General features: G+C 39.9%; 1 protein-coding gene across 1 annotated transcript in view; it reads left to right on the top strand.

The window, feature by feature from the left end:
- Window positions 1-1,711: 1,711 nt before the first annotated feature.
- The window catches only part of HS3ST5 (heparan sulfate-glucosamine 3-sulfotransferase 5), a 192,660-nt gene continuing 167,611 nt past the window's right edge, over window positions 1,712-26,760 (top strand). Inside the window, exon 1 of the mRNA XM_086876854.1 lies at window positions 1,712-1,750. The gene's annotated coding sequence lies outside the window, so the exon portion shown is untranslated. The remainder of the gene's footprint in view (window positions 1,751-26,760) is intronic.

The raw sequence follows: 26,760 nt of genomic DNA, 5'->3' as shown, positions 1-26,760 counted from the left end.
CTCTGCAGGAGGAGCGAGGGGAAGCAGGCGGGGGCCTCCCGGGAGCCGGGATACGGCACAGCCCCCGTCAGCAGCATTCCCTGGCATCCCTCCGGCCGGGCATCAGCGCCTGCTGCCCCCTTCTCCCCGGGCTGCCAAACACCAGGGCGCAAAACCCCGGAGGAGCACTCTCATGGGCCCTCTACACACACTCCTTTCCCCAGGAAACTCCGCTTGGAACTGCGAAACCACCACCTGCAGCCGCCTCTCCATCAAAGGAGTGAGGTGTGCGGGGTGTGATTGGCTCGGTTTGGTTTTTTTTTTCTTAAAGAAAGAGATCACAGAAAAAGTATATAGCTCCCCCTCTCCCGTCTTGCGTGTTCCTTGGGCACACTGCTGGAGGAGCGAGGCAGCAGCGGCAGCGCTATAATGCAAATCACTAAGCGAGCAACTTTCAATGCTCCTGTGGCTATTTTTGATTTCTCTCCCGAGAACTGGCTTTTTTAGTGTCCGTGTTGCGTTTTTTCTCCCCTTTCCGTTTGATTCTTGTAATCATGCGCTCCCTCCCTTCTCCGCTTGCTCTCCCCTCCTCCCCCAGAACATCCAGCAGTAATGATGCACCGTCCCCGGTCCTCTCCAGCGGGTCACTCCGCTGGGCCAGGAGGTGAGCAGCCGAGCGAGGGAGCAGCGTTTGCAGGCAGGGATGCGCCGGGGCACCGCACCGCTGCCCGGCAGAGGCGGGCCCTCACCGCTGCCTCTCCATTCCTCTGCCGGCGCTTCTGGGCCCCGCCGGCAGCTCTTGGGGGCAGCCGACTTCCCCTCTGCGCCCCTCGCTTCTCCCCCTCCAGCCGCGTCCCGGCGGCGGCAGCCTCCCAGCGCCACCCCGATGCCTGGGGGAGCCCGGCAGCTGTCGCCGGAGGAGCCGGTGCCGGCGGAGGGCCCCGCCCGCTCTTCCCTCGGCCGCAGGGCGAGCCGGCAGCACCTGGCCGCGTTGCCCGCCTTAGCGGACTGGGAGAGAGAGAGAGGGAGGGAAGCAGGGAAAAAGGGAGGGAAGAAGGGAGGGAGGGAGGTAAAGAGGGAGGCTCCTCCGTGCGCGGGGAGCGGCTCCGGCTCTCAGCTGGGCGCTACCGGCAGCGGCAGCTTCTGCCGTGCTGCACCGCGGGCGGTGACGGCTCCCGGCGCGGCGGGAGCGCGCCGCGTCCGCGGGACCGCAGCTCTAGGGCGGGGGGCTCAAATCTCGGCCGGGAAGTAGAGACAGAGTTTTGGGGTTTTTTTCTTTTCTTTCCTAGTGATTGGGCTTTTTTTATTACCATTATTTTTAATCCCTCCCCCGCTCCCCGCGTTCCGCCGGCGGTGCGTGTGGCAGCGGGGAGGATGCGCGCCTCCCCCGAGCCGCTCCCCGGCAGCTCCCGCCGCGGCTGCGGGGCGCTGGGGGCCGCGGGGCCGGGGGCGCGCTGGGCCGCACCTGGTGGCACCGCCATGCGCGGGCTGCGCCCCCCGATCTCCCCCGCCGCTTCCCGCCGCCCTTCCGTGCCTGAGTCTGCCTTCGCTAGTGTCCAGCATCGCGCACACACGCACACGCCGTCACGCACGGAGGCACTCACTCACTGACTCTGCCGAGCTGCCCAAGCTGCCGAACAGCACAGCGCAGCGTCGCGCAGCCCGCCCGGAGCCCCCTCCCTCCCTTCTCCCTCCCTCCTTCAATCCCTCCCTCTCTCTCCTCCTCCTCCCTCGCTCCCGCCCGCCCGCCCGCCGCTCTGAAGGATGCCCGGTAAGTAGCGACGAGGACCGGCACCTCTGCCGGTGCGTGATGTGAGGGGTGAGGGACCGCTTATACTGCTGCCGCCCGCCGGGGGGGCGCAGGGCGGGGGGGCGAGGGGAGGGGAGGTGGCAGCGATCCGAGGCAGGAGGCGGCGAGGCTCGCCGTGTGCTCCTCAGAAGGACTTTTAGCTGCGCGGCCGGGGCTTGGATGTGGGCGCCGAGGGACGGGGTCTGTGCACCGCAGCGGGCACCGGCCGGGGCGGGGGCGCTTCGCCTGCGCTGCGGGCTGCTGCCTGCAGCACCGCGGTGAGTACGGGGCTCCGAGCCTCGCAGGGGTCCCCCGGGGGCGGGTAAGGTGTGGAGGGTGCCCTGCCGCGCTTGGGGCTCCCTCCTTGGCGGCTCTGCTCCGCGCCGTGCTGGGACCGGGGCACGGAGGGCACGGTGCCCCCCGTGCGCCCCGGGTACCGTCCGCTGCTACTCCTCGGTTTTGGCCGCGTCTCTAGCGGCTGCCAGCGCGGTCCGGTGTTTCGGGAGCAGCGGTGCCTGCCGTCGGACACGGGGACACGGGAACACGGGGACGGAGCTCCGCAGAGCGCCTCACCTGCGGAGCGGAGCACCAGGTGCTGCGCAGCGGGGCGCGGGGAGCGGAGCGGAGCCCCGGCCGGTGCCCCGGCACCGCAGCGAGAGGGTGCCCCAGGCTCCCCTGCCCGCTCCCCGTCCTGCGTGCTCCGTCCTCCTGCGCTGCAGAGGGCTCCGGTGGGAAAACGCTCGTCCCTTAGGGAAGCGTAATGTTTGTAAAATGTTTGCTATCAATTAGTGGGTAGCTCCGCTCGGCTCGGGTTTGCGCTCTGCTAACTCGGCTCAGGCAGGGGCTCAGCCCCGGCTACCAAATGCCAGGAACACCGTGCAAGGGGCTTTTTTGTTCTCCTAGACTGCCTGGTGCGATTTGTGGGAAACACGTATGAAAGCTCACAATTGCTGGCGATTTTTAAGTGGATTTTGGTAAATCATTGAAATCTTTTTTCTTACTTTTACTGTGTGTACTTTGGCAATGATCTCTCACTGTGTTTTTCATCCTGGGTATGATAACTCCGCCATTGAAGTCAATGGCAAAACTCCCAATTGACTTCAGAGGAAGGCAATTATGGTCAATACTGAATGAAAGGGACTGGGCAGAAGACGGAGAGATGGCAAAGTGAAAGAGATGTACAAAAGAAACTTCATCTTAGAAACTAGCGTGCTAACCGAAGAGTTTTAGCAGCGCAGTGTCAGAATTGTCTTCCAGATTTTCATTGCCACTTTGCACTGGAGAATACTAGAAAGATTTCTTGATGTGTTGGAAATCAAGTGGGCTGAATCCCATTGTTTTAAAACACATTATGTAGTAACTGATACTTTTTCCAGTATATCTTTTTTCTCACTAAAAAGTTGGAAGCAACCGGAGACAATTATGTGGGCTCTCATTGACTTCAGTGGCCTGTGGATCAGGCCCAGAAAGGCACAACAGAGAAGTAACAAGAGAACTGTAGTACAGTTTGTAAGAAAAGGTGTTGCATAAGCATTTAACTCATGAACACCCACCCTCTAGAGAGGAGAAAAATCTAAATGTACATTAATTTTTCATCCCATTTTATCCAACTCTTTCACAGCACAGATACAAATAAGAAAGAATGCTTCTGATTAATAATTAAAATGCCCATATTCATATGGATTGCAAAGAAGATTTTATGCAAAAAAAATTCCATTAGCAAATGGAAGTTCTAGTTCACAGAACATCCTCTGTTCAGTGCAGTATTTAGATTGGGAGCAGTCAGATATATAATGAAGCACCAAATACAAATATTGATATTCAAATGGCAAAAGCTAGACTTATTCCTGTAACCTGACTAACCATTCTCAACTGCTTGAAATGCTTTAAAAAGGAAAGTGTGATTTTTAATTTTTTTTTTCCAAATCTAAGTGTTGAAAGAACACCCAAGCCCCCTACCCCCCCACTGAAATTGGTCAAAAACTTATTAAGTATCAAAAATATGCCCATACTCATGAACAATGTGACTATTACATTGATAGGTGTGTTGGGGTGGCACTTGGCTGGATGCCAGGAAACTCACCAAAACTGTGTTGTCACTCTCCTCAACTAAACAGGGGAGAGAAATGTAACAAAAAGCTCATGGGTTGAGATAAGGACAGGAGAATCATTCAGCAGTTACTGTCACTTGTGAAACAAACTCATCTTGGAGAAATTTGTTACCAGAGTAGGAAAACAAGAAATAAAAGCTAAATCTTAAACATCCACCCTTCCCCTTCCCCTCTAAACCTCCCCTCTACCCCCTCATTCTTCTTCCCAGGCTTGTCTTGACACCCTTATTACCTACCTCCTTCCTGCCAGTGGTTCTGGGGGATGGGGAATGAGGGTTGTGGTCAGTTTATCACATGTTGTCTCTGCTGCTCCTTCCTCCCCAGGAGGAGGATTCCTCACACTCTTCCCCTGCTTTGGTGTGGTGTTCATCCCACGGGAGATGGTCTGCCATGAACTTTTCCAACAAGTCCTCCCTGGGCTGCAGTTCTTCATGAGCTGCTCCAGTGTGGGTCCCTTCCACAAGGTCCATTCCTACAGGTGCAGACTGTTCCACTGTGGGTCTCACACAGAGGGACACTACTCCAGTGTGGGGTTCTTCCTCCACAAGGCCACAGGTCCTGTCAGAAGCCTGCTCCAGCATGAACTTCCCAAGGGGTCACAGTCTCCTGGGAACATCCACCTGCTCTGGCACAGGCTCCTCCATGGGCTACAGGTGGATCTCTGCTCTACCATGAACCTCCATGGGTTGCAGAGGGACATCCTGCCTCACCATGCTCTGCACCACGGGCTTCAGGGGAATCTCTGCTCCGGCACCTGGAGCATCTCCTCCTCCTCTTTCTCCACTGACCTTGATGTCTTCAGAGCTGTTGCTCTCACATATTCTCAGTCCTCTCTGTGACTGCAGTTTCTGTTGCTCAGGCTCTTTTTCTCCCTTCTTAAATCTGTTACCCAGAGGTTCTGCCACCGCTGCTGATGGTGCTCAGCCTTGGTCAGCAGCAGGTCCGTCTTGGAGCTGGCTGGCATTGGTTCTGTAGAACACAGGGAAAGCTTCTGGCAGCTTCTCACAGAATGCACCCCTGTAGCCCCCACCACTAACGAAATGCAACACAAGAATTAAAAACCCTGTCTTAGTTATGGTCCAATAATGATATTTCCCTTTTAAGTACAACTTTGTGTTAATAGGCAAATATAAAAACAAAGTTTGAAGTGCTGTACCTCTTGTTCAGCTTTTTTTGCAGGCATCTGATAGAATTGTCATTGAAGTGAACTGAATGTGTCACTAATACTTAACTGTGAAAAGATTAAGATGTTCATGTTACAGCGGGAAAAAAAGCCTGCAAAATGGACAAATGCTGCGCTGATTATCTCTTCTCTCCTTGCAAATCCATAGGCAAGACAGACAACTCATTCTTAAAATGTCAGATTGAAAGTTTCTTTCTAATTTTCCTGTGAAATATTCTATCATGTGCCATATATGGAAGTGAAGGGTATCTATTTTATGGGACTTTACATGGAGTAAAATTTTGTTTTGAGCTACTTTGTTGCTTCCTCTATTCTTCATTCTATCTGTTGTTTGTTAACACATTATAATGCCACAACCTTTTTTTTGTTGACAATATTACTATTTCAAGTCAAATGTGAAAAATATGTTGATTACTTCAGTATTAAGAGGTTTGTATTTGTATTTTTTATGGGGGGTATGGCAGGGTGTGATGATGGTACTTTTTTTAAGATCCAAAGCAATGCTCTTTCTTCAATGGAAAGGGTCAGCAGTTCTAAAAATGAAGATATTATTTGAATAAATCTTTGGGTTTATCTGAGAGCCATTGTTTGGAATTAATGTCTTTATTCATTTTGATGTTTTAGTACTTCTCCTAAAGATGTGTATGGATATTCAGACAGATCTTGTGGACAGCATCTCCAAAAAAACAGAAATTTAGGTTTTTTAGGCTTACCCGTAACTGAAGAGTATATAAGATCTAAGGCACAGCTGAATGAAGCCAGATAATGAACTATCAGGAAACCCCAGAACGTGATTCTGAATAACCATTACTCACTTTCAGCAGCTTTATAAACCTCATCCTGTTTTGAGGAGTAAATGCTGTTCCTCTTCACTCAGATGAATATTTCAAGACTATTTTTTCCGTCCCTTGCCTGACTCTGAAACATGTTTATGCCCTTGTAATGCTGTGGTTGTTAGGTGAATGGTAGCAAGCATTTACAGGTCTCTTGGCATTTGAATCTAGTAAGCAACATTACTGGGATTCTTGAAAGTCACCTGAATTTTTTTCATTTCTACACCTTTAAGAACATTTTCAAAATAAATTTTGTTCGTCTCAGAACACATTCATTGGATAATTTATTTAGGACTATATTCTTCTATCCAACAATTTAAGAACAAAAGCCTCCACTGTAGCTCAAATCATTCAAAATATTGGTTTTAGGTTATACATTGTACATATGGAACCTGGCATGTAAAGCAGATGGTATGTAAAATTATGCATAGCATGTCTGGAGAGCCATACAATATCTAAATGCAGTGCAACAGAACAAGGAAGGAGTGTCACGTGCAACTTAAAATATCAATCACTGGACTGTGTCTAGTCTCAACTGTGCTTTACTTTCATCTATGTGTATGTATTTGTGTGTGTGTGTGTTCAGTGTTCTCTTACGGCAGCCAGGACATTTCCTTGATAATATGATCTTCCTTAGAAAAGCATGTAGACTGAAATGATATGCTACTGGCTAAATGAAATAAAAAGATGGATATACAAGAAAAACTAGCTTAGTTTGGTTTGGGTGCAGAACACAAATGCATGGAAATTTTTAAAAAAAGAGAAAAAAAATTTCTATAACAGAAATTTCAATCTTTTAAGGCAAATGGCCAGACATCATTAACTACCAAGACTATGTTTTTCCATGCCATTTTTGCTCTTGGTTTGCCCAACACAGCAATAGCACTTAACAGTACTTCTGTCCTGTTGCTAAATACTGTGTTAGCTCCACTCTCTCTCTCTCTCTCAAGTATTACAAGTTTGTAAGCACAATTTTTTTCCTGAACAAACAAGCTTTACTGTGCATTGTTAACACAATCAAATGAAAAGGTAATTGAAGAAAGATTCACATCAGCAAAATCCTTAAATAAATATTAGTCTTTAAGCATGTGCTGACCTCAAGGGGACCTAATCACATTTTGTTGAACAAAGATGCTTTCGTGATCAATGACCATGAAAGGTAATAATTCTCCAAGGTTTATTCAAACATGTAAATCTGGGGTTATAAAATTTTGTCAGCACCAGATAACTTTAACCAGATAAATTTAACTTTCTGGGGAAAATCTTTAATATTTCTACTTTTTCTTTTAATGTTTTGTATACTTTAGAAGTACTGGAAGCAGTTAACTGTTTTAAAATGGGTTGTGTAGCTGTACTCTTTCAAATTTTTATTCAAAATGAACTTTTGTAGATAAAATGTGAAGGATGACTTTTATAATGAGGGACTACTGCAAAGTGAACTTTACATATACTAATGAACTAACACTGCACAAGGTAGACTTTAATAGCCAGTTCTGTAAGATTCAGACATTTTTCAAGGAGACAAATTGAAGGAATGTTTCCATGGTTAAGCTGTTGAATATCCCAAAACAAAGGATTTTTAATGTACTTGATATACAAAATTTTACACTAGAAAATAATAAATAAATAGATAATTTCTGTACTTTTTGTTCACTAACCCTCTTAGTTCTTATGCATTTTATTTTTTGCAAAAGTGTTGCTTGAGAAAATACAGCTTTGTGTCTGGGGGACTAAAGGAATACATTTGTCCTCATACATTACAGAACAGCGTCTAACAATTTATTTCCCTTTTGGAAATGAAAGAACTTTTATCCATTCAAATCACTGTAATACAATCTTGTATTATAATGGCTTGAACAATCTTGACTGCACACAGTTGCTGGAGTCTCCAAAGGACTGTCATAAATAAAGCTATTAGACTTTATTATAGCAGACACATATTCAGAGTCTACCAAGGGATGACTAGATTTTACATTACAGCAGAAAATGGTAAAAAATGTCTGCGAATTACCAAAAAATATTGGTAAAAGGACTTAATAAACTGATTTATAATACATATATATGTGCTACTTTTCTTTTAAAGTATGCAAATACCACATTAATATTAATGAATTACTCTTATGTAGAATTAAGTGAAAAACGAGATGACAAATAAGGGATTTATCCCCTACAACAAGTGTTTAAAGTTGCTCAGCAGTGTATAAACTTTCTGCACTAACTGATGGACATTCAACCTACATCAAAACCTCCCTTTGCAACCTGACATTGCTGCTGTGATGACAGCCTTAGAAAACTGGCATCTCATGAGAGATAAGTCAGTTTAAATCAATGGAAATGGATTTACACTGCCTCCTGGATTCTTTGCAGACAGGTTTGTTTTTATTTTTCCTCTTACTGTTATAAAAGGCATTACTTTTGCCAGGTTTGAAGAGAAAAATGAGTTAGGCAAAACCCTGAATGAACTTTGAAACAAATTTGGAAATGGTGAAGACCTAGCAAAATGAAGTAAAAATATATATGAGGATGCGTTATATTGTTGGGGTTTTTTTTGAGAGAGAAAAGTGCACTCTTTTATGAAAGATCCCTAAGACAGAAGTAAGACATAAAAAAAGTACAACCGAGGTTAAAAATAAAATTATGAAAGTTGAGTTACCTAACGTGTTCTGGCCATGGGAGAAGTAACTAAAGCTGACATAACGACAGGATGGGAGCCTCAAAAGAAGGCTAAAGCCAGAAAATAACCATTTCCCATGTTGGAAATCCAGATGGCCCTAACAGATTTTGTGTGCATTTGTATACACATTTATCTGTGTGTATACATGTGCATACATATATACTTTTTTTTTCTTTTAATATCCCAATCTGTATAATGCCCTACTTTGTTACTGACTGATTTCCTCATCCCAGCAGGGATTTGCTGGCTCTTCTTCTGTCTGACCATGAAGTTATAGAGGAAGATTTGATAACACAGTAAATAGCTAAGAGTGGTTAAATTGTTTCCTGAAGGTAAAACAGTAGAGTTGAATGGTTCTCCTGCAGAATGTTTTAAACCCAAGGCTATAAATAAGAGGCAGTGATGTTAAAGCAAAACAAACAAACAAAACTCCCCAAAAAACCTCAAGCAACCAACTAACCAAAAAACCCCAAAAAAGTAATCAAATCCTGAAAAAGAAGAAAACAAAGTGAATCTTCATTTTAGAGTCTGCAGACAAGTTACATTTTGTCCTGAAAAACATGAATCTGAACAATATTTTTCCAGCTACAGGCTAGTGTCATCTACAATCACAGTCAAAGTCTTCCTGTTTAGACTTGAAAAATCAACTACAGTCTTACACCGGAGAAATAAAAAATATTTTCTGTGGATGTCTTGTGGAGATTATAGGAAAACTGAAAAGGACAGTGGAGCAGAGGAGTATTTAATACAATGTTTTATTTAATGCAGTAAATAAATATACCATTTTTTCATATAAAATTTTGATGCTGAAACAACTGTTGAATGGATTGAGTGGAGTTAACTTTGGCATGATGTCAGAAGGAAGATCTGAGTAAAAAAATTTTAGATAATTTGCTGATGCATGTCCTCACCTTTGTAAGTGCTATGTAAGTATAAATAATATCAAAAGTGGCAGAAAATCCTTCCTCTTTATAATTTCACATTCCTGCCTCTTGTAAAAGGATTAATCTCACATCTAAAGTAAATCAGATTTGCAGCAGGAAAAAAGTCTGCCAATGTAGAATCTATCAGTATAGTCAAACAACATGTCTTTATTTGTCTTCTGTTGGAAAATTACATTCCTGAGTGGTGATGCACAATCTGTATAAAATAATCTATTATAATCTTTTTGGCAAATAATTCTGAAAAAGAAAATATGTCTGATAAGCTTTTTACCAACCACAGAGTTTCACTCAGAGGTCGAAAAGATTTGAGGGGAACTAGTGAAAAATTTGTCCTGCAATTAGAACTTCTCAGTATGCACATCAAAAAAATCTGGTTACCACTGACATTGCTAGCTGCTCTTTCAGCATCTTTCAGGTATGACAAAAATCAGGGGCTTCAAAAAGTCAAACTGTGCAAAATGGAACTCAGAATATGGAACTCAGGCCTTTGTTTCGATGTACCTAAAAACATATTTCATTTCTCTGGTTGCTTTCCCAGCAGTTCCTTTAGGTCTGATGCCTGGCTGCCAGTGAAGTGAATTTAGGTGAGCATGAGGCAACAGCTCTTTCCTCCCTTGTATATTTTGCCTATAGTGCTGTGACTGCCCTCGCTTCCCTCCTGGTGGCAAACAAAAGGACTATTTATGGTGCAGATGCCTCAGAGAGGTTTTTGTATACCTCCACCTTACACAACTTAATAGCAAGAAACAACAAAGGAGGAATTTAATGACAGAAGCTTTGCTTGTGAGCTTTACCCTTGAATGGAAATTATTTTCTTTAACAAAAATGGATTGGAAAGATTTATCTGTCATTAAGATTTGACATCTTTCTTGTGTAACGATGCAAACTAGAAACTTTTGCTTTGTTTGTTTCAGAAACAGAAAATATATAAGTTTTTTAATGATAGTGTGTATTTTTTTTTTATTTTTTTATTTTTTTTGTGGAAGCAGGAAAGTATTTCAATGAGAAAAAGAGGACAAAGACAAGAAAACAATGAAAATATTTTCTAAACTTTCAAGCAATTTTTCTTTTACACAAAGAAAATGTACCTGAATAATGCCTCTTTGTTACTCATCACCTTGAAAGAATCTCTATTAAATTTAAAAAAACTAATTTTTCAAATGTCGATTCAGAATGAATCAATTTTTTTTTAATCATATAAGTCTTGTGTTTGAAGATATTTCAGTCAGGTCTTAAGTAAAACTTGAAGCTGGTTCAAATTTTTTTGAAATTTAGGTTTATCTGACATACAAATTAAATTAAAATTTCTGTAGAAAAGACGTATTTTCATACATTTTCTGTGCACTGTGATAATATATTAATTAAAATGTATAGTTTTTATTTTTCCTAATCTATAAGTTGATTTTCTTGTGAAAATTAGAAAAAATAAAAAACTGAAAGAAGTCCCCAAAATATTGACACAAAGTTCTTGATCTGTCCCTAATACTTTATTTGCTTCCAAAACTTTGAAGACTTAAAACTTTTTCAAGTTCAGAAAAAATCATTTTAAGAGCTCCAAACATTTTTCCTGATGAGGAGAATAACCCCTTCCCCATTTCCCACTAGACATGACATTGTATGTCATTAGCCTTAAATGGTTTCAGGCTAATGGATAAAATAGAAGTATTAGGAAGGTAACCTGGTGATTTCTTTGAAAGGTACTTGCTTAGTGGAGTTTGATTAATTTATTCTTGAATATATTGAAGAAGACTTTGGGTAAGAAGAGAAAGAAAGAGGAAAGGAAGTGTCTCTTTGCCATAACAGAAGACAGCAGTGAGTGCGAAATTAAGTGTGCCTTTTTAAAAACTTTTAAGAGGAAAATGCCCTACAGCTAAACAATATATAGGCTCAGGATGTATGTTTAAAACGTGGCAGCTGGGAAGAAATCTACTTTACTCAGGGCAGAGTTTGAGTACCTTAGGTCGCAGGCGCGCTGTTGATGTGAGCTGACGCGTGTCAGTAAGCGGTGCTCGTGGGCGAGACAGCTGCCTCCAGACTGGGCTGTGCCTCAGCACCAGTGCGCTGGGTCAATATGGAAAGCACAGCATGGACAGGCAGCGCAAATCCCCGGCACGCTGGGAGACCAGAAGCTGGCCACTCACGTCTGTTTATCCCCCAGGGACACAAGAGAACAGATTTGTCAGGGTTTGTCTCTTTTATTCCAGTAATTATGAGAGATTAATTGGGAATGTTTGCTGTTGGGAGACTAATTGGGAATGTTTGTTGTTTACATGTTTGTTTGTTTTATTTTCCTATTACAGCTGCATTTCCGCTGCTCGCCTGTAATTTTTACAAATAAATTGAATGATGCAAGGCCTCCCTCTAGCCTGGAGGCCAGCTAAGCACGGCCACTTCCATATGGTTAAGCTCCCTTAGCCTCCCAAGCACAAGCTTCATCTAGCCTGCCTCTTGGGAAAAGCCCCAAAGCTGGGCTAGTGCCCTAGCTGTGCCCAGGAAACCCTTGGGAGACAGCTGGTCAAGTAGCCAAGATCAAAAGAGTGTCAGGGCAGGCCCTGACATTTTATGTTCTAGGAGAAAAAAATGGTTTCAGGGCATGAATTCATGCCCTACTATTATTTAACTCATTTCCATAGATGTACTTAGTATTATTTAGGTCAGTGTGACTCCAAACACATAGATGCTGTTTATTCACTTTACTTATTAAGAATGAACTCAGTTGATTTAAGTGGTGCTACTACAGCACAGCATGATATTTTCACATATAGTGTAACAGGGGTTTAATATTTGTTTGTAACCAGTCATTAACTGTGGAATAAATAATAATATTCTGAAAACAGGGGAAGATTTAAATCTGGTAAAATGTTTTTGAAAATGATGGCTACCCTCCTGCATACTTTCCTGCATTACTTATAATTCCATTTCTTATCAAATGCTGGGGTCATTTTGTCCAGAAATTGTTATAGCAAATTTATTATCTATTTACAGTGCATTTGTTTTTTGGAAATTTATATAGTGTTGAAAAATCTGTTTTTTCAGAGGTACGAAAAAGTGAGGGTGCTAGAATTTCTTTTAAAAGATGTGTTACTAGTTTTTGCCAAGAAAGCAATCAGACACAAAAATCCTTATTTGGTGACTATCAGTATTCTGTGTCAAGAAAACAAAAATAATGACATAACTTTTAGAGTGGGGTTTCAGAAATCAAAATCCTTTGAGCTTTAAAATATACACCTTTTCGCTAGCTGGAAGTTATGCTTACACAGGATATCTGGATATAGTTTAATATGTAGTTGAATGACAGTGGGCTAATTACATGAGAAAAATAATTTTTAATTTAATTAGTGGGGCAAAAAACCTTTCATTTCTAGTGACTCATAACAATTTTTTTATTTCTTGATATTTAACATCACTGTGCATCTTGCAACATCTGCAAGTCATTCTTTCTAATCTTTCTTCATCTTTTATTGTGAGTTCTTGTGAGGTATTATTATTCTTTCACTGATGCAGGATAGCACAACTTCAAAAACAATGAATTAGTCTGGGTGTGGATACATTGAAATGCTGCCTAGAAGGGACTCTGCTTCTTGGCATAGACCTACAATATCAGTTTTGTGGTTCATGAGCTGCATATGTAAATTACAGTGCTCTTGGGGGAAAGTTACCTATCAGAGAGCTAATAATTGCCCATCAATGGTAAAATAATTGCCTCCAAATGCTGTGACCCCAGGTGTGTGGTAAGACTGAATCTCAGGGGAAGGGTCATGAGGTCCCAGTGCCTTCTCTGGACATTACTTCCAGTTAAGGTTTCAGCAAGCTGCATTTAATACCTCTGGAGGTTTCAAATTAGGAGAAAGAACAAATCTAAATATTTTAACCATTTATTTCTCTAAGTGATGCTTTTAGCAGAGTTTCAAGGAGTCTGATTTAATTACTACATAAGCACACATATAATGAACTTGATGTACCCAGCTTAAAAAAAACCCCTGTGTCTGAATCTGATAAATAGGCAATAGTCAGATATCAATAGCTTTATTATTCAGTAGGAGCTATTAAGCTTGACCAACAAAAAAGTGAAGACTTTTTTAGAAAATTGAAACTTAACGAAGCATACCAGGATTTTTAGCTTAGCTTAGTTTGGAAGCTGAGATGATATGTAAGTCACTTTGTTTAGTAAAATCACTGAGTTCCCTAAAATTCTTCATGCTTGGAAAATTATGTGTAGCTTGAACGTGCATAAATATATTTAGAAACAGTAGGGTAGGAGCAGATGCTGAAAGATCCCGTGTAAAAATTTGAGAGAGGTACTGTCTGATTATTCATTCTATGTGTCTGCATATTGATTTCTAATTTCTACTTTAATATATATTGTACGCACTCTCACCTAAATAGAAATGATTTTTTTCTCTTGGTATAGCATATAATGGTTAAGGAGATCTGAGAATGTTCTAAAATGTTTAAGCTATTTATCACTGATACTTAAAAAGGAATAGTTAAGTAAGTAGATCTAAAGCTGGCCTGGAGCTTCTTTGGTGTGTGTCTGAAGCATGTCTACTAACTACAACTGTAATTCGTGATCTGAAGAGCATCCTGCTCCTTGCATCCTGCTGTAACGCCTCTGGTGCCTCTGCCTTTATCTCTTCCTTCCTTTCAGCTTGGTCTGCAGGGATGATAGCTCTCAGGTGATGGATACAACTCGTGCAGTCCAGAAAGAGAGGGATTCATACCAAGCAGTTCCAAATGGGTAGTGAACTAGTAGCCAGCCTCAAACCTGAGTCAGACAAAGAATTTACAACAAGTCTGAGATTTCTTGAAGTGCCTTTCTCTCAAAGATGAGGCTTTTTTCCTCTTGCAAAAAAGCTCCAAATTAAGATCCAGCTTTGCAAATCACTTTGCAGATCGCTTCAATATCAAAACATTGTATTTTCCTGCAATAAATAGTCTATTAAATATTTCAGTCCATTTGACAACGGTACTTTGAACAGATGTTAGGACGAAACATTCAGGGAGAAAGATCATGACACATTTGGTGACAATGTGGTACCGGTGCCAACAGCTTCCTATAAGCTGTGAAAAAAACAGATGTTACTCTGGCCAGCACTGTGCCTTCCTCCTGACTGCCTTCAGCAGGGTGCAGGCCTGACTCTGACCCCCTCTCCATGAACTAACCTTGAAGCTGCTGTTACAGTGATGGAGACCTCTCAATTAGCCTGATCCTGCAACTGTTTGACACATGCTAAAATTGCAAAATTGTCCTTGCCTGACTGTGGCAGCTGCCTCCTCCAAAGTGATACTGTCCGCTTATAACTCAAAGTATAACTCTGTCATACATACACTTAGTGCAGAATGGCTCTTAAAAGGCATTTTAATCTGCTGGCATTTTAGTTCTTAGGCCTCTGGGGTCAGGTTGAAAAATTACACTAATGCTGAACTTACTCTGATATTCTGGGCAGCCTTCTGAATTTAAATTACTATCCTCAAAAGGCTGCCCTTTTCAAAAATTATCTTAAAGACTGCACACAGAATTTTAAGCTCAGTTCAGTTACCACACTGATATGCAGATGGAATTTCATAAAAATATAGGGTAAGAATCTCTGAATTTATGGATACCAGCAGTTATTTTAGCTTTCATTATCAGAGTATCTGTTCCTACAGTGCTAAGTATATGAGTTCTGTGTTACAGTAATTGTTAATATTTGCATCTGAATTAACTGTTCTGCATTGCTGGTTTTGTCGCTGACTGCCTATTCAAATATGTGGGATTATTTTGAAACCTACATAGGAACCGATTCTTTTATAGTCTGGAAATAGTCAAGGCAAAGGATACAGATCTATTTTTCCAGCCATTGGCTCTTCTTAATCCATTCCCTTGCATGTATGTACAGAAAATATAAGATTACCACCTCTTTGCCTCTGGAAATATTTAATATTTCAAGTATTTCATATCTTGCTCATTCAGCATTTGTTGCTTCTCCCAGTGATCTACATGGATTGTAACAGATTCTCACCATATACCCCAGCCTGTGTTATACAGCTTCTTCTTCTGCTGTGGCTTCTTCTATTGCAAAATTGATGAGTTGAGCTTGTCCAGCTCAACCCATTGGGCTCCTCTTCTGGTCCTCTACTGCCTATCTCTTCTGATGTGACCCTGCCCTCAGACTCTTTCCAGAGTGCAGATTGCAGTGGGCATCCAGCCATGGAATGGGACCAGATTTTGGGCACAAAATAAACTCTACTGCTTCCAGGCAGGGACTGAAACCCGTTAGCCATCTGTTCTGCCTGATCGTTAGGGATAAGGGCTACCCAGAGGTAGATTTTAGCAAGGCCTTGAGCAAGTGTACCTTTCTGATTTATCTGAACCCTCTCTTGCTTACAGCCTTGAAGACATGCTAAGTGTTCTATATTCTCAGAATTGGAATCAGATTTTGAAAAGCTGTAAACAGTTCCCCATTTCATAGCACATCATCTTACTCAGCTTGACTGGAGCTGCTCTCCTTTGGGAGGAGATCTTTCTGAGCCAGAGGGAAAGGAAGGATGAGCTCAATATATTCCTTGTTCTACCAGCTGCCACCAAACATATTCGTCTTCCCTCCGAGGAACTATGAGTCCAGATCCATTCACACTGTGCACCCTGATGAGACAGAGTGACATCTTCCATGATAGGTGATGAGGCTGTGGTTTCAACCTCAAGGGGTTTTTTAGGTTGTTTGGGGTTTTTTTTGTCACATCTAATGAAGAATGCCAAAGCAGATGTGTTTCACTGACTTTCAGGAGCAGAATGAAATAAAAAGCCTAAGATGGCAGCTACAGTGAACTCTTGCAGCATGCTGTATACCTGGACTGTGAGGAAAAGTAATTCTTTGGCTGTTCAGATAAGTCACAGTTTTTTCTGAGTGCTTCAGCAAGCCCTAAGAAGAAGGTTTAACAACTTCTCATCTACACTGTGTTGGAAAAGGCTTGTTCACTCTGCCATGTGTCCAGCCTTTTTCTAGTTAGCAAAGAGTTTCTAGAACGCTTCTTCAGCTCCTTTTAAGATCATGTATCTTATTTTTAGATTGACAGCAAACTGTGCCTGGCAGTGACATCTGCAAGCTATTCTTTCTGGGGCTGAATGCTGGCTTTTGTGTTAGATGTGTGATGCATAAACACACCAGTTCTGCTCTTTGAGTAGAAGGAGGGCACAGTTTGCTTCAGAGGGTTTATTTTATCCTTGTCCTAGTCTAACATCATTGCCTCCATATGAACTGGGTGACTCTGTTAGTTCAGGTAGAAAATGGTTCTGAGTTCAATGGTTCTGAGTTCTGGTTCAGCGGAGCCTTTTTGGTACAAACACATCTCAAATAATACAAATAAAAAAGCAATGATAATGCTTCATGCTATTTACAAAACATATCAGGAGGAAAAAACCCATTACTTTAGTAAACAAATTGTTCTCTGAATGTCTATAAGCATATAGTTTTATAGAAGTTGTAAAGATATATCACCAAATCCCTCTCTTTTGATGTTGTGCAAGACTCTTATTTCAAAAGTTTTGTTTGGGGTCCTTAGGACAGAGGACAGAGTTCTGCTATCAAAATATTCTGCTTGATTAGTAGTTCATTTTCTCATTTGGGCAAATCTTTGCTGAAAAATCAATCAATCAAACAAACAAACAAACAAAAAACACCATCAAAATGTAATTTCATCACCCTTTGCTTCTTCTTGAAAATACAGTAATGCAGTCACCCTCCTTTTTGTGAACAGCAACTGCGATTTTTATCCAACAGATTTAGGTCTTGAATAACGAAATACTGTATTATTTGCTTTCTTAGTGCTGGTGAACCATGTCAATTTTTCATTTATATGAGGAATGACCTACACTTTCTTATTCTTTCCTCTCTCTCAGAATTTGACACAGAATTTCAATGTCACAGGTAGAAAATAACATTACATCTATGCAAAAATAATTTACTTCATCATATATCATCCTTAGCAGCATCACACTTTCACCTTTTTCAAAATTAGAAGATGAATTAATAAATTGGTGTTTGCTCCAATCATAATGGAAAACTGTGACTACTTAAAGAGGCTCATGCCCTCCCTGTAATTGAAATTTGCAAATATTAATGAGATTATACCAGTGTTGTGTCAATAAATATTATCAGCTGACTTCATTTGTGTGGAGGTCTTGGGATTTCTGCAAAATGATTTTGCATTGTCACTCTAAAGGTTTCATATTAAACCTAACAGATCATGACTACCTTTTTTAATTAACTCAAGTCCTCTCAAACTTTATATAACATGTCAAGGGGTATAAAGTACACAGCTCTTGCACATGTGAGCAGACAGGAGGAATGCACCCTGATGTAACTGCTGCTTACGAAGAGTTACAACTCTTTGGAGAGGCACAGTTGCATCCCTAGCTGAAAGCAACCGAGTGACAAATAACCTAGATCTGTCCCAGGTGTAACTCATTCCTGAATGAATATATATCTCTCCTGGCCAAAAAACATCCTGCACTGTCTCTGGGAGACACAGCTCTAAGCTCCTACCTCATTCTTAGGTGGCAGCTTTGTGACAAAAAGTAGTTAAGTCCTTAGTTACTCGTAGGGAAAAGCTGCTGGAAGAAGCTGAATCCTTTTGCACAGGGCCTGGCACAGCCAAAGCTGAAGGCATGTACATTCAGAGAGAGTGGGAACACTGCCTGTGACAGCACCTTGGTGTCACCTGCCATAAAAATATCACCACTGGGCAAGTTCTAACCACCTGAGGTATGTTTAATAACCCTGAGGAGCCAAAACATGGTTTTCAAGGGGTTATAATTTCTGAAAATGTCCCTGAACAAAAAATTCCAGGATAAGGCTACCTGGAAAGGTCAAGGAAAATAGTTTCTCTTTTTATCTCGGGAAAACTGAACAATCATGCAAATCATTAAAAAGCAAAATACTTTAATATTTTTAATGCCTGCGAAAACTGAAATTCCAGAGCTGAAAAACTGAAAAAGATAAATCCAAAGTTGTCACACAAATATATATTTTTTTAAATGCATTTGTTCATTTCAGTGACATTTGACTGAGTTCCAGCTTTTCAAAAAGTGTATAGTGAAAAGATTTTTTTTTTCTAAATTTATTTATAAATGTAGCTCTCTCTATATTTTTTTTTTTTGTAATTGGAATATCCTGAGCATTCAAAGGAATGAAAGAGATCACTCATCCTCTGTATTTGGCTTGAAGGGTGTCCTAATGCACATTTCAGCTTTTCATTGTAGAAGAATGCTATCCTGTGGCTTGCTTACAGAAAATGGGAGAGGCTATATGTGATACAGGCAAGAAAATGACATTGTGTAGTACACAGTCAGCATATTTCAAACTAAGAAATCCTTTTTTCTCTTGTTACCTTCAAGTTTTCCTTGAAAACGTGGCCAGATAACTGTGCAAAAATCCTACTAAAAGTACAACTAGTGAGAAAAAACTTAAACTGTCATTGTGCAAAACTGTAAACTTAATAAAAGTAACTTATTGCAAGTATTGCCTCCCAGTTTTCTGTGTTCTGTGTTTTGAAAAAGGTCAGAGTGAATTATCATATTTTTTTCCTTCTGACCTTAAAATCTGTGTCAGCACATTTTATTTTTTTATTGGAACCTGGCACAGCATTTCTCTGGTGATTTTCTGAATGTTCCATCTTTTATTTTTAAATAAAAGCAGAAAATCAAGGTGGGGGTGAGGGCAAGGTGGAGAGGAGAAGCATAAATATCTAGCTGTGACCATGACAAAGAAAACTTTAAAAAAACCCTCAAAGAGTTAAGATTTTGCCTTTTATTTTTTCTTTTCTTTTTTTTTTTTTTTTTTTTTTGAGAGAAAGTGACTGGCACTTGAATTTTACTATTTGATATAGTCTAATTTTAGATGTGAATAGTCATATTACAAAGCTCTTTTTATCTACACTGGGCCTGAGTTTGCCTTTGTGCTGTGCAAGAATTCTCAGTGCATTTCTTACTGCCTGAACCCTGCCACAAAACTAAGCCACCCATTTTTTCTCCCAGTTAATTAAGAAAAAAACTTCTGTAGGAGACTTTTTGAGGAAATTTGACTGGAAGATAATTTAAATAGGGAGAGATTCCAAAAAGAATCAGTATCCCATCATTCAAATACTTTTCCTAGTGATAGAAATTCATAAAATCATGGCAAGACTTTCAGTACCATCTCTGAATTTATTTCACATGCAGGCTATTTCCTTAATATAATAATGTAATTTTCCACAACTATATCTATGACTCTATAGTATATGAACTAAGAAACTAATACTAGAAAAATAATCTTTGTTGCATTTATTTCAGAGAAAAAAAGTATGTTAATAAATATTATAATTAATCAATAAAACATATCAAAAAGTTATTGCAGAAACCATTACATTTGATTAATCGGCTGTATTCCAGAACCTCCTGGTTTTTTTATAAATTTTATATTTTAGTTTGATTATTCTAAAGATTACCAAATCCTATTACAATGTTCAGGGTAGAATATAAACAGGGTGAAAGATGAAGCTCTCCAAACTGTATGTGCACAGGGTGCTTTTCACTGTGAACTTATAAAAATACCTCCTTTTTTTTTTAAATTGGTCACCTATTCAGAAAATTATCACATCTGAGGATTTCATAGGAACATGTCCATTGGCTGTGCCACTGTGAACATTCTTACATGAGATTAAATGCTTACTATCATATTTTAGTCTTTTCCTTTCTTTATATATATAAACCAGATCATACACAGGCATATATTCCATTTCAAAAGACATAGCATTTTCAAAATATGTTGAACTATTGCTACGTTAATACTTAATATTAGTTTAGATATATATATATCTTTAGGCATTTCCAGTGTATAAATTGGAATAAATTTTTTTTACAGTTTTTTATCAATAAAACTCATTCTTTTTTACATTCCTGTAGATTTCTAATTTGAGAAAATCAAGCTTTCTTCTAGCTCAGTTATTGAATTTATTTTCCTTTTATATATCTGATCATCTTCATTTTTCAAAATATGGTGTTTACAACTATTTATAAAGAGACAAAGGATACCTAATGGGACCAAAAATGTTCAAATATTCAGTAAAAAAGGACACTACTCTACAAGTAGGACTGAGATATCTGTACTAGAAATGGCCAAAATCTCCTGTAATTTTTTAATATGATTGAAACCACAGGTTTCTGTCTGATAAGACAGACACCATTTCATAAAACTTTCTCACCTATTAGTTCACACACCTGCACAACACAGTTGAATATGTGACCAATAACTGAAACAAATTAATTTTACTGGAAATTATCCATAATTTAATTAAATAATAATGATTTCCAAAATAAGGAACTTGCTTTTCAGGATATTCTTTCCCAACATGAGCTTTAAAAATATTTTAAAAGAAAACTAGGGGAAACCTCCCCAGGCTTTAGTATATCCACCATAAGGACTCTTCAGGTATTTCCTGCATCTAAAATAAGAGAACAAGCTGTTTATCTTTTTTATTATAGTGAGTTTTCCACAGTATTTGCTTGTTACAGCAAATGCTTGTTACAGGTGAAAAAGAGAATACTGCAGATCTCGTTCCCAGTGTGGTAAGAGGAGCATGGTCCCATCATCAGACTGTTGCTCTCACTAAACACAGAACCTCTGCCATGCTTTAGGAGGACCTTGAGATCTAAAGACTTGATCTATCATATAGACAGTTAATTGCATCTTCTGCAGCACCCATGACAGTGATTCCATCTAGAAGTTAAGGTGAAGTCTGGGGCAAGATGTATAAGCTACTTCACAAGTTTTTGGAACAATCTGGACATTTGTGGTCAGGTGGGAAGACCTGTTCTGGACACCCATCTCTGTGGCATTAATGTGAACATGCATGGTCAAAGGAAAGTGAGAAGGGCTCTGAGGATGCTAGAAAAAGAGGCAGAGTCAACACAAGGGGAAAGCTGACACCAACTGGCTAAGCCTGATTTACCAAGCAGAGTTTGGATCTGGATTGAAAGAGAGGCAGGGTAAAAGAAGCCAGATCTGCAATCTGCTAGTCATAGCTGCATCATTTTTGCTGCTTTCTCCAGAGAACCTGTGGCATAACAGGGAGTTTTAATGTGTAACCAACAAGTGAACCCAGCTCGAGACTGTAATATCCCCTACACCAGTATGTAAGCTAACTCTGATGATGAGCCTCTCTCTGACCATTGCCCCTGGTGTCTGTGATCTGAGATAGGTCCCACCTGGGGTGAAAACATGGGAAGACATCAGGCTCTCCGTGGTGACGGCTCTCCTGTACTTGATCCAGTGTGTGACATGACCTGGGCTCCCAGCATGACTGCAGTGTAGGAGTCCCTTTGAGATGCTCAGGTAAGACAAATTTTCAACAGCTGCCTTGGTAGCTAATTAGCCCTATCCAGGCTTTGATATTTGGTTCAGTCAGTACATGATGAAAAGACTTATTTACATATTTTCCACCTGTTGCCTGTTTTTCTATCATCCTAGGGTTTCTGCAAGTGTATTGTAATGCCAAGGTTTTCCGGAGCCATAGTGTGTTTGAACCAGTACTATTTAAAGGACTCCAATTTTGTACTATTAAGACCCAAACCAGATGACTCCTAATTTTTAAGTTTTTTAACTGTATTACATTTTCATCTTACTTTTTCATGAGTTTCCTTTCCTGGGAGGAATTCAGAGAAGTCCAGTGGAATAGCAAAAGAAATAAAAGCACATCATCCTAATGGAAGTGATTTTTTTTTCTTTCAATTGATGTTGAATGAGATATTCTGCCTTTGTTAAAAAAAAAAGAAAAAAGAAAGGAAAAAAAAAAAAAGGAAATAAAAGGACTCGGAAACTTAATATGTTTCTTATTCTTTTGGTGCCATTTATACTAGATTGTTAATCTGATTGTAACATCAGAAAGAGGTCATGATAGCCAAGAGCCCAGTTGCATCCTTCCTGGCTTTGCAGACTTCTGTACTTGAATTTCCTTTGCATATTTATAATCCTTCTGCAATTGTACACAAGTAACTGATATTTCTGCTTAATCTTGGTAGTAGATAAATTTGCATAGTGAGTTGGTACTTGAATTTATGAAGGAAAAAATAAGAAGCAGGAAAGGACAGGAAATTGCTTTTATGATATGTTAAAGTACTCTGAAATGATCCAAAACCAAACCATCCCCACAATGTGGAGCTTTCTTACAGTCAGCTACACACTGTGTCACTTGACATGTCAGTGGGCTGTAATTTATCACAAAAGTGTAACCTGCCATGCATTAACAAATAAAAATGCATAAAATATACTTTCTTTCCTTTTCTGATTTTATTCACTCTCTGTAATAATGCTGGACTTCATTGTTTCGTGTAGTGAATCTGCATACAGGGCTGATGGTTATGTCACTGGGAAGGAACTAAATCCCTGCTTGTCCCTCCAGATGAATGCTGGATCTCTTCAGTACTTTGCATGTTGCATCACAGTACATAATGTCATATGCCACTGCCTCTATGACTGACTGCAGACTGAAAAGTGACTGTCTCCATTATGTTGTTGATATGCTCACCCTTTCTGGCATGGGCAATGTGCACTAGCTGCATTTAAGGTAGGGAAGCTGGTAATTTTTTCAGCTCAGAAGCTAGTAGTGAAGGATCTCCTCTGGGCCAAATATTGAGGGCAGACATAACTGCAGGGCAGCACAGGTCACCCAACCCTACAGCACTGAATAACTTATCTCCCCAACTACCAGAAGCACATCTTCAGATGGTGCCAGCAGAAACTCGCCTGCTGTGTGTCTGTAGCAGGCCAGAGCAGCCCATTTCCATGGAGTTGTTAACATCTTCTGGGTGGGAATGGCTGTGTGTGCTCGTCTGCCCTAGGAAATCCCAAACACCTCTTTTCTCTTTAGCTGTCAAATCCTTCCCACCTGTAAGATGATGGTGTGATGAGAAATGTGTGGTTCCAAACTACAGAGCCTGGAAGCAGGTTTATCCTGCACACGTCCAGGTGCTCCTTCTTCCACTTGTGTCTGAACTGCAGAGTGGGTGCACCTGGGGGACAGGGGATGTTCCTGTAGATGTGCACAAAAGAGAAAGACCAGAGTGCTAATTAGCCAGAGAATCCCTAGGATGTTCCAAGCTTATGTTTGAGTTTGTTAGCCAGGAGTGGCTAATTTCTCATTAACTAGTTTTCAATTTTATTATATTATAGTAGAGTATAGTTCCCCAATAAATCCATTAGATGACCTTAAATACATATTTCCAATTTTTCTAGTTTCTAATTTCATTTGTCTATAGATCCTCTTAGAAACAGGCAGAAGGATTTTTTAGACATTAAGTATTAATTTTTTAATTCACATATAACTTTCCATAATCATGTAAATGTAAGTTCTAATTAACAGTGTAGAAATCAAATTATTCTGTTAATCCATGACATACCATTAAATTTGATATTTTAACCATGATGAACTATAATTAGATGAAATATAATTAGATCAAAATAATGTCCTGAACATTTGGTATAAGAAGAAAAATATATGGCTGTGTACATATGCACCATTATGATAAATTTATTACAAAAAAATCAAAAGCTAGTTTATTCTAAGTTGGTTTAGTGGTCTTGTTCAGAACATGGCAGGAGTAATTTAAAAGAGTTCTCAGTTTTATCTACATTATACATAATGAAACTGTCAAACTGAATCATTAGTATACTAATTTTGGCTCTCTTAATAATCCTTTTTGTATTGTATACTCTTACACAATCTTACAATGATGGGGAATGTATATAATTGTTGGGTGCACTAACAGCTTGTCTATATAAAAGGAGAACAATTTTAAAAATAACCACTGCTTTCAGATGTGCAGTTTGAGAAACCTTCTTTAGTTATCCAAAACAAGAAGAAATTAAAATCAAGGATCATGATGTCAAACCAGTAACTTGCCTTTTTACAAAGTTGTAAAGTAAGTAAGCAGCCATATAACAAATGGCAAACTCTAAAAATTACTATGAGGTTTTTGAAACCAAGAGCTCAAATGTTAGGAAACGTCACAACCAGAGCACTGTGTTTTCAGCCCTCTTATAAGGGTGCACTATGATTCAGACTTCAATAACATGAGTGTGCAGTAGTTTTTCTGAAGGAACCTTGACTCATCTGGTATGATGATTAGAATGGGCTCTCTAGTGAGCAGTGCTTCAATTATTTATTTTTTTTCTTTTTATTGTTTACCAAGTAAGCATGTGCCTTGTTCACTTCATGCTGTTATGGTCTTATTTTGAAGATAGAAATCCTGACTTCCTCATTGGCTTTTTTCAGTGTTCATTATTGAGATTTGCAAAAGTCACTAATGTAATTATTAATTTTCATATAGCCTGAAGAGTAAACAGGTTATCATTAGTACATTTTTGCAGTTCAGAACCGAAGTTCAACTAAATAGTAGGACATGAACTCATTTTTGCTGCTCAGCTTGAAATTCTACTATACAGGTTTGAAGACCTCAAAGGGAGAATGAAAGAACCACATGGAGAAGATGCTTGGTTTCTTTCATATATAATAAAAAAAAATGTCCCGAAGAAACATATCAGCTGCTCAAATGCTCATTTCTAGAATATGACTCATTCAAGCAAATTTCTCACTTTTAAAACCAGAACCAAATAACTGATTTTCTTAAAAAAATAAAATAAATACCCCAAATGGAAAAAATATTGAGAGCTGCACTTTATGAAATATGGAGTTCTGGGATGTGGGGAGTTTGTGAATGTGTGTATGTTAAGAGAGTGCAATGGTACCTCTCCCATCCATGGGGAAGCAGCACACCCAGAAAACACATGAAAGCAGATGGGACCATGGTTGGGTGATATGCTAACACTACTGGAGTGGTGGTCTAAAGTTCTTAATATAGATTGGATAATTTATTTGGGTTTTTTTGTTGTTTTTAATTTTTTAATACATTTCTATGTGTCCATAAAAATATTAACAAATAACAGATGTAGAGGTCTATCTAAGATCTATATTAAAGATCTGTTATCCCTTCAAAATGCTTGGAATTAAAATGACAGGCTTTTTTTCTCTGCATTTGAATGGTGTGTTTAATCAATAAGCTGTGTGTACGTAATGCATGTTTGCAGTCATAATTTTAATAATTTTAATAATAATGATTCTCTTGTTTCCACATATCTCATATTAGCAACAGCTACTGTATACGGCTTTTCTCCTACCAGAAGTTCTTTGTTTGAAAAGAGCCTTTTGTTTTATTAATTACAATATCAAATTCCAATTATTCCTCAATTTAGATGCAATTAAAGAATTTCTTAAAAATGCAATATCTTGGGGTAGAATTGTTTCTAGTAGTTCATCTTTGTGGTTTGGTTTGGTTTGGTGTGGTTTCCCACCACCAGCCCCAAAAAGGAACTAATGAAAGTAAGCCCCAGCATATCAGTTTGGTTTGTATTCATATGGATGTTCTTTTACATGATCCTCAGCTTCTAGTGTCATGGGGAAAATATGCTTTGCTACTTTTTACAAGAGCAAGGATGTTAAACTCTGGTGTCTTGGCTATGTTCCAGTTTGACTAATTAATATTCTGCATAGTCTCTCTAAAATTTCAAATTAAAAGATAGGTTTTTAATTTAGACTAGTAGCAAATAGAGTATCATATATATATATTGCCCTGCAGAAATGGCTGCATTTCTTACTGAAATTTAGTATCACGAAGTGTCATCAACTCTGAAGAAAAATAATTGTGGAAATGTTAGTATGTTCCAGGAAACGAAGTTTGTCTATTAAGAGCAGTGCTTACCTGTTGCAGGATATCAGATATTTGACTGTAAATTGTAATTGCATGTATAAAAACAAGTTTTAGATGAGTCATGTGTGGTACATATGGTACAGTAACATGACAATATTAGCACATAAAGATGAACCAATATGGATTTGAAGATTCCTGTGACCTTACTGACCCCTAGGAGGACAGAAGTAATCAGAGTCCTTGGGAACAGATGTGCCCAGGGTGGTTAAGTGGTGCTCTTGACTTGGGGGGAGATGGGGTGATGGGGAGATAGGAGGTGCCTTCCTATTGAATGTCACAGCTGGCCTGGGCAGATCAGAGCATCTGGTGCTCCCCCTGAAACGCTGCTCTACAGTCCCCTTACCACAAGCTCTGTGTTCTGCTTGATTCCCACACCTGTCACTTGCATAATAGAACTGAGAATGACCCCAGTGCAATACAGAAACTAAATTATGCAATCTGTAGCAGCAAATTTACAGTTTCAAAAT

This window comes from Cyanistes caeruleus, chromosome 2 (assembly GCF_971803275.1).
Source record: "Cyanistes caeruleus chromosome 2, bCyaCae1.hap1.1, whole genome shotgun sequence".
Lineage (NCBI taxonomy): Eukaryota > Metazoa > Chordata > Aves > Passeriformes > Paridae > Cyanistes > Cyanistes caeruleus.
This window is presented reverse-complemented; position numbering and strand designations above follow the sequence as displayed.